Genomic DNA, 14,136 nt, shown 5'->3' on the forward strand with positions numbered 1-14,136 from the left:
CGCCAGGTAGACCTTGGGTTAAGGACAGGTGCCCCTCAGCCTGCGGGACGTATTCAGAGGGCATGTTTTATTTTATTTTATTTTTTTTCCCGTCTAAAAAAGGACAACAGAATAATTGAAACCGGGAAAAGGAAGCGAAGAAGGGAGGCGCCCCAGCCGTGTCAGCAGGGGCCGAGTGGAGTCCGGCCTGTGGACACAGCTGAGACAGACCGGGTCAGGGCGTGGCGTGGCCTAGGTGGGGCCGACCTTGGCAGACTGGCGGTGGTGGCCCATCCCACCCTGGCCTCCCTGAGGGTCTGCCTCGAGCTGGGTTGTAGACTAGGACACGCCCACACCCCAAGTTGCTACCCTCACCTCCCTCCCCACCCCGAGGAGTCACTCTGAACTGAGCCCAGGACTCACCCTGCACCCCCTCACTCTGTCACTCTTCCTCTGTGGGTCCCACTGCTCCTAGGGGGCCTCCACACCTTGCCTCTGTCCTGCCCCAGGGGTCTGCCTTGAGCCCTGCCCAGGAGGGGCCGCCAGGCTTCTGGGGCCCTGCTCTGCCTAGGGGCCTGCTTTCAGGGCTTCTGGGGATAGAGGCTTGACCTTGGGGGCAGCCTGGGCCCCTCAGCCCCCTCTACCGCAAACCTTGTGCTTGTTACTCTCCGGACTCCGTTTCCCTGACTGGATCTGAGGCCCAATCAGGTCCCCGCCTGTTCTTCATGGGGCTCGGCTGTCCCCTGAAAACCTGGAGCCGGGGCCCATTTACTCGTATGATTTAGAGCTTCCTTCTGAAGAGGCTTGACCTCGGGGGCAGCCTGGGCCCCTCAGCCCCCTCTACCGCAAACCTTGTGCTTGTTACTCTCCGGACTCCGTTTCCCTGACTGGATCTGAGGCCCAATCAGGTCCCCGCCTGTTCTTCATGGGGCTCGGCTGTCCCCTGAAAACCTGGAGCCGGGGCCCATTTACTCGTATGATTTAGAGCTTCCTTCTGAGAAACGAGCGGCCGAACTCTACAAAAGAGTCTCTGCGGAAGAGTCTCTGCGGAGAGGCGCTGAAGCCTCGCCCAGCAGCTGTCGCAGGGCTCGCTGCTCTTCCTTCTACATGTCGGCGAGCAATGCCAGGCGTTCTTGGAAGTTCTTCTCAATTTTAATAAAAATATCTGCAGGTAGCTTTTGTCTATAAACACACTGTCACGCTTGGCCGTATTTTGAAATTATGAGCTTGTCCTCACCGAGTGAGCGGAGCCTCTCCCTCGCACCTGCTCTCTCAGAAACCATTTTCAAGTTAAAGCCCAGGCTGGGTAGGCGCTTCCTGGGCCAGCACTTCTCTGAGAGGCCGCTGACACCTGCAGCCCGGGGCAGAGAACTGGTTCAAATCGTGCTGGCTAAGCAGGCGGGCCCGCCCTGAGGGCTCCACATACTGGCGGCTGCGCGGGAGACTGGTGTGGCCCTGGTCTCCCCGTCCAGGCTGAGAGCTCACTGGGACCTGGCCGGAGAGGCTGCGGGAGGTGTAGGGACGAGACGCTGACGTGGGTGCAGTGTCTCTGTCTCCCTGGAGCACCGTGCCCCTGCAGCGCCGTCACCACCCGGCACATCCACCGCACAGAGCTCCACCAGCCGTGCTGCAGAGCGAGGGAGCCCAGGGCGGTGCCCGCGGAGGGCGAGGCAGCCTGGGGCTTCCCATTCCAGCTCCCGGACAGGCTACTCCCCAGGGAGGGTAGAGCTGCCTCTAACCAGCCCTGGAGCGAGGAGGGAGAGCGGGAGCCTACCCCCAGCTTCCTTCGCTGTTCCCTCGGGGCACGATTTTCCGGTGGTGTAGTGGTTAAGGCAGCCGGATCCTTCCTGGCCACTGCAGTTCGAATCCCAGGCCTGGCAGCTTCAAAACAGGCCAGGCACGCATGAGTGTACACCCAGGACCCCGAAGGGACGAAGACATGACGAAGGGACTGTGGTGCAGCCACGCCCCACGGGAGCCGCTATCTCACTCTCTCTGTCTCCCTCTGGTGAACACACACGGCCTCTGGCAAATTAAAAAAAGGCCTACCTAATAACACTGTATTACCCGTTGTTTTATTCACTTAATGGATAAAAAGTTGTATTTCCCAAAAACAATACTGAGATCGCTGTGAGGAGAGAAGCAAGCACTGAGTGTTGGGCCGCAGGCAGGTTCTAGGTGGCCGGAAACAGGGACTCTGACCTCGCCGAGGCCGGCCCGAGGGGCTCGGGGACAGACTGGCCAGAGGGGAGATCTGCAGAGCGGCACCCCCGGAGCTCGCCTGGGTCCCGTGCACTGCACCGAGAGCTAACACCAGCATGTACGTGGGGACACCCCATGGGGTGGGCAGAGAGCGCCGCTAGCCGCTCGGGGGCTGCTCGGCCACGCGGCTCCGGTTTCCGTAGGAGCGCAGAGCACTCGGCCCGCAGGCCGGGAGTGGCTCATACCAGCAGTGAGTGTGGAACGTCCCGGGGCCAGGCTGCCCTAGAACTCCCCTTTGAGAGCATAAAAGGAGGCCTCCCCACACTCACTGACAGGGAACGGAAATCCCTGGGAGAACCGGCCACAACATTCTTTTCTATTTTGGAGAGGTTTTTGCTATAGGGCACGTGCACTCACCGGAAAGACAGAGAGACAGAGAGATAGAAAGTGAGATATCACCCCCAGGGGGGATGGCCACGCCACAATCCCTGCTCATCCGTTCTCTTCCCGGGATCTTGGGCACTCACACGCATGTGCCCGGCGTGAGTTTAAGCCACCGGATCCAGGACTCGAACCGCGGTCGACTACGTGGGAGTCCAGTGACATAGCCATTACGCCAACTGCTGGTCCCACCACAACGTTCTTCAGAGAAGGACAGGAAAACCCATGCCCTCAGCAATGCAAGGCCACCCTGCCCGGGCCTAGTCAGAAGTGGCCAGGCCTCCAGAGAGCAGGAGGTGCGATGCAGACCCATGATAAAACCGGGGACAGGAGTGAGGGGTGGCAGGGTGAGGGAGCTGGGAGATAACCACGCAACGTAGCCCTTACACACATGCGTGCTATCTTCAGTGAGTTACAGAGAACTTGAACGTCATGAGAAGTGGAAGGTATTTAAACGATGAAAGCTCTCGGGTTTAAAAAGGACAATAACCAAAAGATAGAAACGGTCTACATGGAACCACTGAGAGAAGTGCTGGCCAGTGGCGTGGTGGTGAGGCAGTCGGGTCCTACGTGGTTACCTGCACGGTTTGAGTCCTGCACATGGCGGCTTGAAAACTCACTGGGCCCACGTGCATGCATGACCAAAGTCCCGAAATGGGAAAGAAGCAGAGGAGAAGAGATGTGGCAGGACCGTCCCCACGGCGTAGATGCTTTCTCTCTCTTCCTCTCTTTGGTAAGGACACATACTCTCCAGCAAATCAGAAAAAAAAAGAAAAAGAAAAAGAAAAAAGAAGATTGAGCAGCGCATCAGTTGGTACGCAGAACAACAGAGCGATGCGTGCTCTAACACACACACAATTGGTCCCGAAAGTGAGGACAGAAGGAAAACTTGGAAAAAAATAATGGCTGAAAAATTTCTGGGCTAGCTTCGTGCTCTGGTGGTTAAGACAGCCAGATTCCACGAGGCCAGCTACACAGGTTGAGTCTTGGATCTGGTGGCTTGAGAAACATGGTGGGCGTGTGTGCGTTTGTGCCTGTGTGCGTGTGTGCCCAGAATCCTGGAGGGGGGCGCGGCGGAGGAGCAGGGATTGCAGTGTGCCGTCCCCTGGGGGGGTGCGTGACCCTCTCCCTTGGCGGTGTCTGCCTCTCTCTGGCAAGCACATGGACCCTCTAGCAGACATACGAACAAACAAAACAAAAACATTTCCAAACTTGATGACAGTTACAAACCCACAGATCCAAGAATCTTAATGTAGTTCAGGTAGAATGGATACAAAGAAAAAAAAAACCCAACAGGGCACGTACTAACCAAGTTACCAGTAACAGTGACAGAGTGAAAATGTTTAAACGACTGCAGAAAACAAAGCACATTACCCAGAAAAGAGCCAGGATGAGGCCCGCGGCCAGCTTATCAGAGAGCATCCAAAGTCTTCGGGAAGTTCCGGGAGAACGTTATAAAAACTATGCATGGATAATTTTTTTTTGGCACCAAAATAAATTAGGACTTTAACTCCATTTTCCATACACTTTGAAATCTCCTTACATGCAAATTGGAAGTTAATTGAAAAACAGCATTTAAGGACTGAAAAACAAAAACGAACACAAAACCTGTCACCCTAGCTTCTTATATCCAGTAAATATATCATTCGAAAATAAAGATGAAGTAAAAAACTGGGCTAGCTCACACACGGGGTTGAGACAGCCGCATCTCACGTGGGTCACGTGTGGTTTGAGTCCAAGACCTGGTGGCTCGAGAAACACACCAGTTGTGTGGGTGTGCATGCTCACAGCCTCAGAAAGAGGGGAGCTGCAGGAGAAGGGGTCCGGCACGATGACTCCTTGTGCAGAGAGTTCTCCCACTCCCTGCCTGTCTCTGTCTCTCTCTGGCAGGTGCAGACAGCCTCTGATGAAATGTTTTAAATAAATTACCAGGCAGGCAACGAGGCAGAAAATGTAATATAGAATGAGGGGAAAAACCGGTCATTTTAAACCAACATAGAATAGATACAGAGTTAGAATTAACTGGCAAGGATATTAAGTAGTTATAACTGTATTCCATTTGTTCAAAAAGTCAATTAGAAATGTGGATGATTAAAAAAGACCAAAATAAATGTTCTAGACGTGAGAAATACAGCGTCTAAGATGGAAAATGTACTCTGATGAGGTCAACAGCACACTGGGCATTTTCGGACAAAAATATGAGTGATCTTGAAGGCAGCACTCGGACCGCTACAGTAAAACAGACAGTAGAAAAGTCTGTGGCTTCCCTAACGGTTTCAAGCAGCCTCCTATGTACGCAACTGGAGTCTAGAAAGGATAAAGTGGGGGCAGAAAAATTACTTCAGAAAATCGTTCACTCAAGTTTTCTAAAGGTCAAGAAAAAATAAAGCTGCATTTCTTTTCTTTTCTTTTCTTTTTTTTTATTTTGAGAGAGATTTTTTGCTATAGGGTGCGTGGAGAAACAGAGAGATGGAATGTAAGAAATTATCCCCTGGGGGCAATGGCCACACCATAATCCCTTCTCCTCCATTCTCCTTTGGAATTTTGGGCATGCACGCATATGCGCCTGGTGTGAGTTTTAAGCCACCAGTTCTGGGACTGGAAGTGAGGGCGACTACATGGAAGTCCAAGGACATAACCATTATGCCATCTGCTGGTCCCAATAAAGCTGGAATTGTAAGATGCTCAGTAGATCCCAATCTCAGGAAACATGACAACTGTAGAAAGTCACTTCGAAGCAAAAATACTCAATAGCAGTAATAAGGAGAAAATATTAAAAGCAAAAACATTAAAAGCAGCCAAAAATACATTTTGTATAAAGAGACCAAATTTATCATTGGAAACAAAATGAGAAGACAGCAAAATGTATCTGTTACGATAGAAAAAAGTCCCTCTGACAAGTGCACATACTCTCTGGCAATTACGTCAATAAATGATCCATTCAAAATTTTTTGAAAATGAGGGAACCGGCAGTTAGCGTAATGGCTATGTCGCTGGACTCCCACGTAGTTGACCGCAGTTCGCGTCCTGGGACCGGTGGTTTAAAACTCACGCCAGGCGCGTGTGCGTGCGTGCCCAAGATCCCGAGAGGAGAATGGAGGAGAAGGGATTGTGGCGTGACCATCCCCCCTGGGGGTGATTTCTCGCTTTCTGTCTCTATGGCTCTCTCTGTCTGTCTGGCGAGCGCACACTCCCTATAGTGAAAACCTCTCCAAAAAAAAAAAAATTTTTTTTTGAAAAGGAAAAAGCTCAATTTAGAGTTTTAACTACATAAAACCATCTATCGAAAACAAGATTTCAATAAAGTTTCATATATGAAAGTTGAAAATTCACCAACATTCTTGAAATGCAAAGAACAAACAGAAAGTTAAAGTCAGTCCCTCAAGCAGTAGAGATGACGCCAGAGGACGGCGTGCGTCTACACCAGAGAACGAAGAGCGCCGGAGACCGTAACTTCACCGGGAGCTACGCGAGGTCTCTTCCTCTCCTTTAAATCTCTTAAGAGTGACTGGTCATTTAAGCCAAAGTAACGTCCGTGTGCGTGGGTTTACCATATGCGTAAGAGAGAAGTGGAGGAGAGCCACGGAGCCAGTGCAGGGGTGGGAGCTGGATAGGTACTGGCATCAAATCCTTATGCTCCACGCTGGGTGCTGTGGTCCCACTTGAAATCCCATCAGATGAGGGGACTGTACTTCACAAGCCCGATGGCCAAACAAAAGCAACAGCAAGGCGAAAACAACATCGGAGCCACAGCTGATGAGAAGAGCGGGCGCAGTGATTCAGTTAACCCGCAGGGAGGCGTGCGGAGAGGGCAGGGAGCGCTCGCTGGCTTAAACGAGATAGAACAGGGGGACAAGCCAGCGAGCAAGGTGACAGAGAAACCCAATGACATGGCCAATGATGTGAAATGGAGCTGGTCTAACTACTCGAAAATGCAATGGCTATTTGACTGGATTTTCAAAAGCAAGACCCATGTTCATGCTACCGACAAGACACATATAAAAACAGATTACAAGCTAACGCATGTGGAACACATACCATGATGACGACGTAAAGTATTAACGATGCTGTCGTGGCTCTGGCAAATCAGGGAGAACAGACCCCGCAGACGCTACCATGATACTATGAATACTTCATATGATGGAGGGGCGAGTCATCCAAACAGTGGAATCTCTTTAAAGATGTTTTCATGTCATAACTGCTTCAAAACAACCTAAGCAAAAGCTAACAGAACTATAACAAACAGATCCGTAAATACAGTCGAAGGCTTCCTCGGCTCTCAATAACTGAGAGTAATGCAGACAGATGCTGGCCTTTAATTTGCTAACTTACGTTTACGGTCAATGCCCCGTAGCAGCGGGATACACGTTCTTCTCTTGCACGCAGAACAGTCACCAACATAGACCATACCTTGCTTATAAAATAAGTACCAATAATTTAAAGTCATTTGTTATACAACGTATCTTCTCTTCACAAAAAATCAGAAATATCTAGCGGAATTAACTCTTGAAAATCCCCACGTATTTAGAAATTAGGGCCAGCCCATGGCCTGGTGGTTCAGGCGCCTGGAGCTGATTCCAGACACTGTGGCTTGGAAGCAGGCCAGGTAAGTGCGCATGCACGCCCGAATCTCAACAGGCAGGAGAAACGGAGGAGGCATGGAGGCACGACCTTTCCTCATGAGGTGCTCGCTCACTCCCCCACAGCCCTGGGTCTCTGGCAAAAGACACAGAAAGTGCAGAGACATTTTTATATAGCCAGCGGTTAAAGGAGAGATCAGAAAGGAATTTCAGGTAATTTGCACTGAAAGTAAAAACAAAACATTTCAAAATTCATGGTATGAAGCAAAAATCAATATTTAGAGGGTCGTTTTTAATATTAGACTCCAGTGTAAGAAAATAAAGTCTCAAATCAGTAAACATGGCCTCTGGCGGGTGCATGCGCCCTATAAGAAAACCTCTTAAAAAAAACCCTCAAAAAACAAAAACGAAACTATAGACTATGACCTCAAGAATGTAGATGCAAAAATGAAAATTCGAGCAGACTGAATCCAGCAATCTATGAACAGGAATGTAGAGCCCACACAGTGGCGTTTATTCTAGGAATTCAAGGTTGGCTTAACATTAAAAATCAATAGATAGGATTAATTAATTCACTGACACTACAAATGGAAACATGTAATTGTTTCAATATACCAACTTTTATTTTTTTTAAACAAAATTAACATAAATTTTTTGATAAAAACTCTCGGCAAACTAGAAAGAATGTTCCCAGGCTGATGACGGGTCTCTGCGACTACTAAAGATAAAAAGCAAGAAGACACAAATGCAGTATGTTTAATGGTGAAACACTGAGTGTTTTTCCCAGCATCGATAAGAAGGTAAGAACATCCTATTCCCGATTTCTTTTCGACAGTGTACTGGTTGGTCTAAGCAAATCAAAGATGGAAACAGAAACAGATAAAAAGCACCCAGGCTGGAAGTGAAGTGTAAAGCTGTGTATATCAGATGACATAATTATCTGTGTAAGAAATTCTTTGGACGTCATGAAAAAGCAATAAAAACCTGTGAGTTTAGAGGATTACAGAGGTATTTCGAATGTCAAAATACAAATAGCAATATTTCTTTTCCTTTTCTTTGTTTTTAGGTTTTTTGCTATAGGATGTGTGTGCTCACCACAGAGAGGGAAAGTGAGAAGTCACCCCCCTGGTGTGTGGGGGGTGGCCACACACCTCGTCTCAGGATTTGGGGCACGCATGAACGTATTCCCAGCGTGAGTTTCAATCACCAGGTCTGTATGTGTTCGAAGATTCACTATCACTGTTACTTATCCCCAAGTATGATTGTGAAGGAGTATGTCTTCCCAACTAGCAGGCTTTTAATATTTTTTTATTTAAAACTTTTTTGTTTAATCACCGTACATCTTTAATTTTGTAGAGCTTGACTAACTTACTCTAAAATTCATTTGAAATACAAAGGACTTCACACTACAGCGAACTCTGAACGTGAAGGACTAGGCGGGCAGCACCAGCTTATTCCAGGATTTGAAAGTTCCATTACTCTGGAGATGTGGGGGTGGCTGGAGCTTGACAAGGAACAATGGATGGGATAGAGCCCCGAAAAGACAGTCACGTCAAGAACCGATTTTCAACAGGGGTCAAAGGCAATTCAGAAAAAAAGATACATTTTAACACAGAGAGGGAAAGTGAGAAGTCACCCCCCTGGTGTGTGGGGGGTGGCCACACACCTCGTCTCAGGATTTGGGGCACGCATGAACGTATTCCCAGCGTGAGTTTCAATCACCAGGTCTGTATGTGTTCGAAGATTCACTATCACTGTTACTTATCCCCAAGTATGATTGTGAAGGAGTATGTCTTCCCAACTAGCAGGCTTTTAATATTTTTTTATTTAAAACTTTTTTGTTTAATCACCGTACATCTTTAATTTTGTAGAGCTTGACTAACTTACTCTAAAATTCATTTGAAATACAAAGGACTTCACACTACAGCGAACTCTGAACGTGAAGGACTAGGCGGGCAGCACCAGCTTATTCCAGGATTTGAAAGTTCCATTACTCTGGAGATGTGGGGGTGGCTGGAGCTTGACAAGGAACAATGGATGGGATAGAGCCCCGAAAAGACAGTCACGTCAAGAACCGATTTTCAACAGGGGTCAAAGGCAATTCAGAAAAAAAGATACATTTTAAAACAATGGTGCTGTTATCATTGGAAATCTACATGCAAAAAATGAACTTCAATCCGTACATTTTTATAGAAATGGATTAAAGACTTAACTATAAAGCCTAAAGCTATACAATTTTTAGAAGGAACTACAGGAATTTTATTTTTGGTGACCTCAAGAGTGATAAAATTTTCCTAAATATGATATCAAAGTCTTGTTTTATAAAAGCAAAATTGATTAATTTGATTTCATAAAACTTTTAAAAAAACCTTCTTTTTAAAAAAGCACTGAAAAGACAATGAAAAGACAGCCGCTGGTTGGGAGAAACATCTTCTGATCTCTTGGTGACAAAGAACATGTACTCAGAACACGTATTGTACCTAGAACTCATTTAAACAGTCTGTCGAGACACTTGACCATAGATGTGTGAGAGGAGCATAAGCCCACGATACGATGACCGACATTTTTAGCTACTACGGAGTGCCCCACAGCGAGTTCCCACCGCAGGGCTGTCAGACGCTGCATCAGAAAGGCCTCTATGTCAAGCGATGGTGATGATATGGAGAGACTGGAACGCTCATTCACCATGGGTGAAAACAGAAGATCTTAGACGGCTTCAGAAAATTGTTTTACGATTGTCTTTTAGTTTTGTATTTCTTGATTTTTATTTCAGATCACATCGTGTTATTTTCTAAGCCCATTAATGGAAAAGGGTTGATTGCAAAACTATAAAAACATTTTCAAACAAAATGTACACAGGTTCTGATCACAGTACGTCAAGAACCCGTAGGCTGCAACCTGGCCGGCGTTCCATGCAGGCTGAGCGGGGGCGCAGAGGTGGTTTTGTTGTCTCTACCTTCTGCACACGCTCCACGCGCATTTGCATGAATTCCCTGTCCCTCCTCATGTTGGCCGGCAGCTCATGTCTCCACGTGCGTAGCACCAGCCCTGCCAAAATGAGCCGGCTCATGGCGGCTGTCAGAACGGCATCCTTGGACATTTCTGCTCCAAAGTGTTGTTGAGGGTGAGGAGCATACTCCGTTCGCTGACGCCATCGCATCAGGAAGGACGAGGACGCAGTCTCAGCAGGCAGTACGCCGTGCGAGGAGCCCGGAGCGGGCCGTGAGAACCGCCCACCTCGCTGGCCATGGTGCAGCCCAGGACGGCACCTCACACCTGGCAGTCACGCGCTTACGTTCTGTGCTTTCGTTAAACTTTTCAATTTGATTCTCTTGTTTTCTATTAACCTGGTAAGTTTTCCTTAAGGGTAGAGATGAAATGCTTCCATTTTTATCTTACAAGACATAAAAAATTATTAATGAAACAGTGAAGACCCGCTACTGATTTAAACGCTGGGTCATGCCGTGATGAAACACTGAAATTGCTGCATTTTTTTTAAAAATTGGAGAGCATCTATCGATCCGCCAAGATTTCTTATGAGAGCATTTGCAGACCTGCTCAGATGTCTCCGTATCGGTAACGGATGCCAGGAAGAGGTGCTCTGGCTCGATAGCCCGTCCCGGAGGAGGGACACTCACTCTCAGTGGCTGAGCCTCTTCACTCTAGTTTGTAAATTGTGGCAAAAACCCAGGCAGCACAGCCAGACCCTGGCACAGCAGGACACACTGCCTGCAGGCTGTGGCCACATGGCGGGTGGGGGTCAGTTCCTGCTCCTGGTCAGCCTGTGCACGCCGGGCACGTGTGTGTGCATGACCACGGCTGCCCAGAAGGCCTCAGGGAGGGTCATGGCATGGGCCCTGTGGGCAGCTTGGGGCTCTGCCTCTCTCCCGTGAAAGCGATAAAGAATCACACAGCAAACTTACCATCTTACTCAGGTTGAGGGCGAGCTCAGTACTGTTAAGTACACGCACAGAGGTGTTTACGACACTTAAACACGTGCCCGCTCTCCACCTGCATCCACTGTCCCCACAGACCTACAGGAGTGGTGAAAAGATGAATCCTTACAGGGGTTTGAACACGGGGGTCCACCACAGCCAGGAACGCCCCGGCGTCCGTCAGTGAGGGCACGAGTGTCAGTGCGTGTACTCGATGGACTGGCGTGCGCAGTAGGGAGGGAGCACTCAGCGCTGAGTGACAAAGCCAGATTGCATGCATGACCACGCCTGCCCTAAAGTCATAGAAGACACAGACAGCGTCGAGATGAGAGCAGGGCGGTGGCCGCTGTGGGCCCGGGAGGCAGGAGGAAGTGGCAGGACAATCAAGAAGGAAAACCGGAGCTGGGGGCCACAGGTGGTGCCTGGCGTAGGCACTGACCCTGCATAGCCTGCTTAGGTTTAAGCCCCGGACCCGGTGCCGGCAGGTCCAAAGTCTGCGGCGTGACCCTCGCCCTGAGGAGTGACTTTTCACCCCCTCCAGTGCTGCATGTGCCTGAGAGCAAATAACTGAAAACACACACTCACACACACTCATACACACACACACACAAGCAAAAACCCATAGAGTCCCGTCATGATCTTTTGCCAGGGTTGGTGGTGCTCGTGACTCCTGCAAGGGGGACGTGCTGTCAGGGTTCGCACGTGAACATGCATGAGGTTTGCATCATCAGCCTGTAGCAAGGCCCTGGGAAAGGCAAGTAAAATGGGGACCAGGACACACGGAGCCAGGGCCTCCAGGGTCAGCCAGTCCCCACGGGCCGGAGGGGCTGGGAAGCTCACGTCTAGTGGAGGGAAAGTGGAGGGACCCACGCAGAGGAGGGGGGCTTACGCCCTTGCGGCTGAGGGCCTCGCTCACTGCTTAGACCTCTCGAAGCGGTGACCACAGGGTTCGGGTTCCCGCAGGGAGGAGAGGGTGAAGCCCGGGGGGAGAGGTGTGCTCTGCAGCCTGAGGGCCCCAGGGGAGTGCACGTGTGTCCTGGAGCAGCCGAAGCTGATTCACAGGCACTCCGGGCACCCATGGAAGTAACGTGGCGGCTGCTGATGTCCGCATCCTTGTGAGACGGTGGGGTCTAGAGAAGGCCCCACGGCAGCCTGTGGGGTCTGTCCCAGGGATGCCCCGGTCCCTGCGGCCGAGGAGGAGCAGTTGTCACAGAAGGAGGCAGGACCCAGGACCATGCATCACCGACACCTACTGTGGCTTTTCGTGTGAGCCAAAGGGTGTGTGCACTCGCCAGAGAGAGAGAGACAGAGACAGGGACAGGCTGAAGGAGGCAGGAGCGTGCCTCAGTGGGGTGTGGCCACCCCACAGCCCTCCGCCCCCTCACTCGGTCTGCGGCTCACGTGCACAGGTGCCTGGCGTGTTTCTCGAGCTGCTAGGCCCAGGCCTCTGTGGCCGTGTGGGTGTGGGATCTGGCTGCCATCACCCAGGCCAGGAGCTGGCCCTGCTCTGGCCTTTTGACCTCCACCATGCGGCTCAAGTGGGGACTTGTGTGGGCTCACGTGACACTCGAACACCAGGCTTGGCCCAGGGGACAGGCGACATGGGGCTTTGGCCAAGGCAGACGCCAAGGGGCTGCAGGGGCCAAGCCAGGGCTCCTCGGTGGCATCCTGTAGGAGTGTCCCCCCACATGCCCGTGCAGAGCTGCTGTGCTCGCGCTCACCACCCCTGCTTCCCTGGGGGCTGCTCACGACTTCTCTGACACAGCTCCTGCGTCCTGTACGTGGCCCGCCTCTGCTGCCGCTTGGTGGACGTTTACCACGCCACGAAATCCAGCCGGGTTGGGTGCCAGCCCCTGGGGAGTGCTCACTACCCAAAGGACACGGAATTGACCACCAGGGGAGACAGAATCGGAGGACGTGGGTGCCCGGCTGCCTGGACCCAGGACGCACCTTTGCACAGACAGGAAGGAGGGAGGATGCTGCTGGCACTGGGTGGAGGCAGCCTGAGCTCCCGTCCCAGAGGTACAGGGCTCTGAGCCATCGCCGTGGCCCGGTCACGCAGTGGTGGGTGGGGACATTCAAGCGGCCAGTGAAGTACAGGGCTCCGAGCCATCACCGCGGCCCGGTCACGCAGTGGTGGGTGGGGACATTCAAGCGGCCAGTGAAGTACAGGGCTCCGAGCCATCACCGCGGCCCGGTCACGCAGTGGTGGGTGGGGACATTCAAGCGGCCAGTGAAGTACAGGGCTCCGAGCCATCGCCGCCGCCCTGGCATACAGGCCTCGGAGCCATCGCCGCGGCCCTGTCACGTGGTGGCAGGTGGGGACGTGCCAGCGGCGGCCAGTGAAATCCGAGTCATCGCCGTGGCCCGCTGGTGCGGTGGGGTGTGGGGAGGACCGACCTTCACGAGGTCCAGCCTGCACAACTGCCGGCCTAGTGTTCTGCGAGGACAACAATCAGGACAGAGCTGCACCCATGCCCGGCCACCCCAGTCGCACCCCAGGTCGGAGCAGGAGGGTTTTCACGGAGAACATGCTATCCTGGGGGGGCATGGCTGCCCACCACAGATTGGTGTCCTGTCCCTGGCCCCAGGGCCCTCCTCCTGGGTCCTCCAACAGTGCTCAGAGAAACGTGTGTGTCAGGAAGGTCCGTGTTACCACCTGGGAGTCCTGGCCCGACGTCCCTGACCATCCTGGCACCACACGCAGCACCCTGTGAGGCATGCCCAAGGGGAATCGCCTTCTTCTTTCCACGGGAGACATATGCATGTGTGAGGGATTGGCAGGCCGGGAGACAGAGCCCGGGGAAGATGCGCCTCGCCCAGCTACAGTAACCCGAAGTGCCCACCGGGCCGCGGTGGCGTGGGTTAGGGTGCTGCACCCTCACGGCTGACTTGGTGGTTCGAGTTCCAGACCCAGTGGCTTGGAGATCACACTGGGCATGTGCGTGTGCATGCCCACAATCCTGAGGGGCGAAAGGAGAAGGGACTGTGATCTGCTG

This window comes from Tupaia chinensis, unplaced genomic scaffold (genome assembly GCF_000334495.1).
Source record: "Tupaia chinensis unplaced genomic scaffold, TupChi_1.0 Scaffold146386_1, whole genome shotgun sequence".
Lineage (NCBI taxonomy): Eukaryota > Metazoa > Chordata > Mammalia > Scandentia > Tupaiidae > Tupaia > Tupaia belangeri.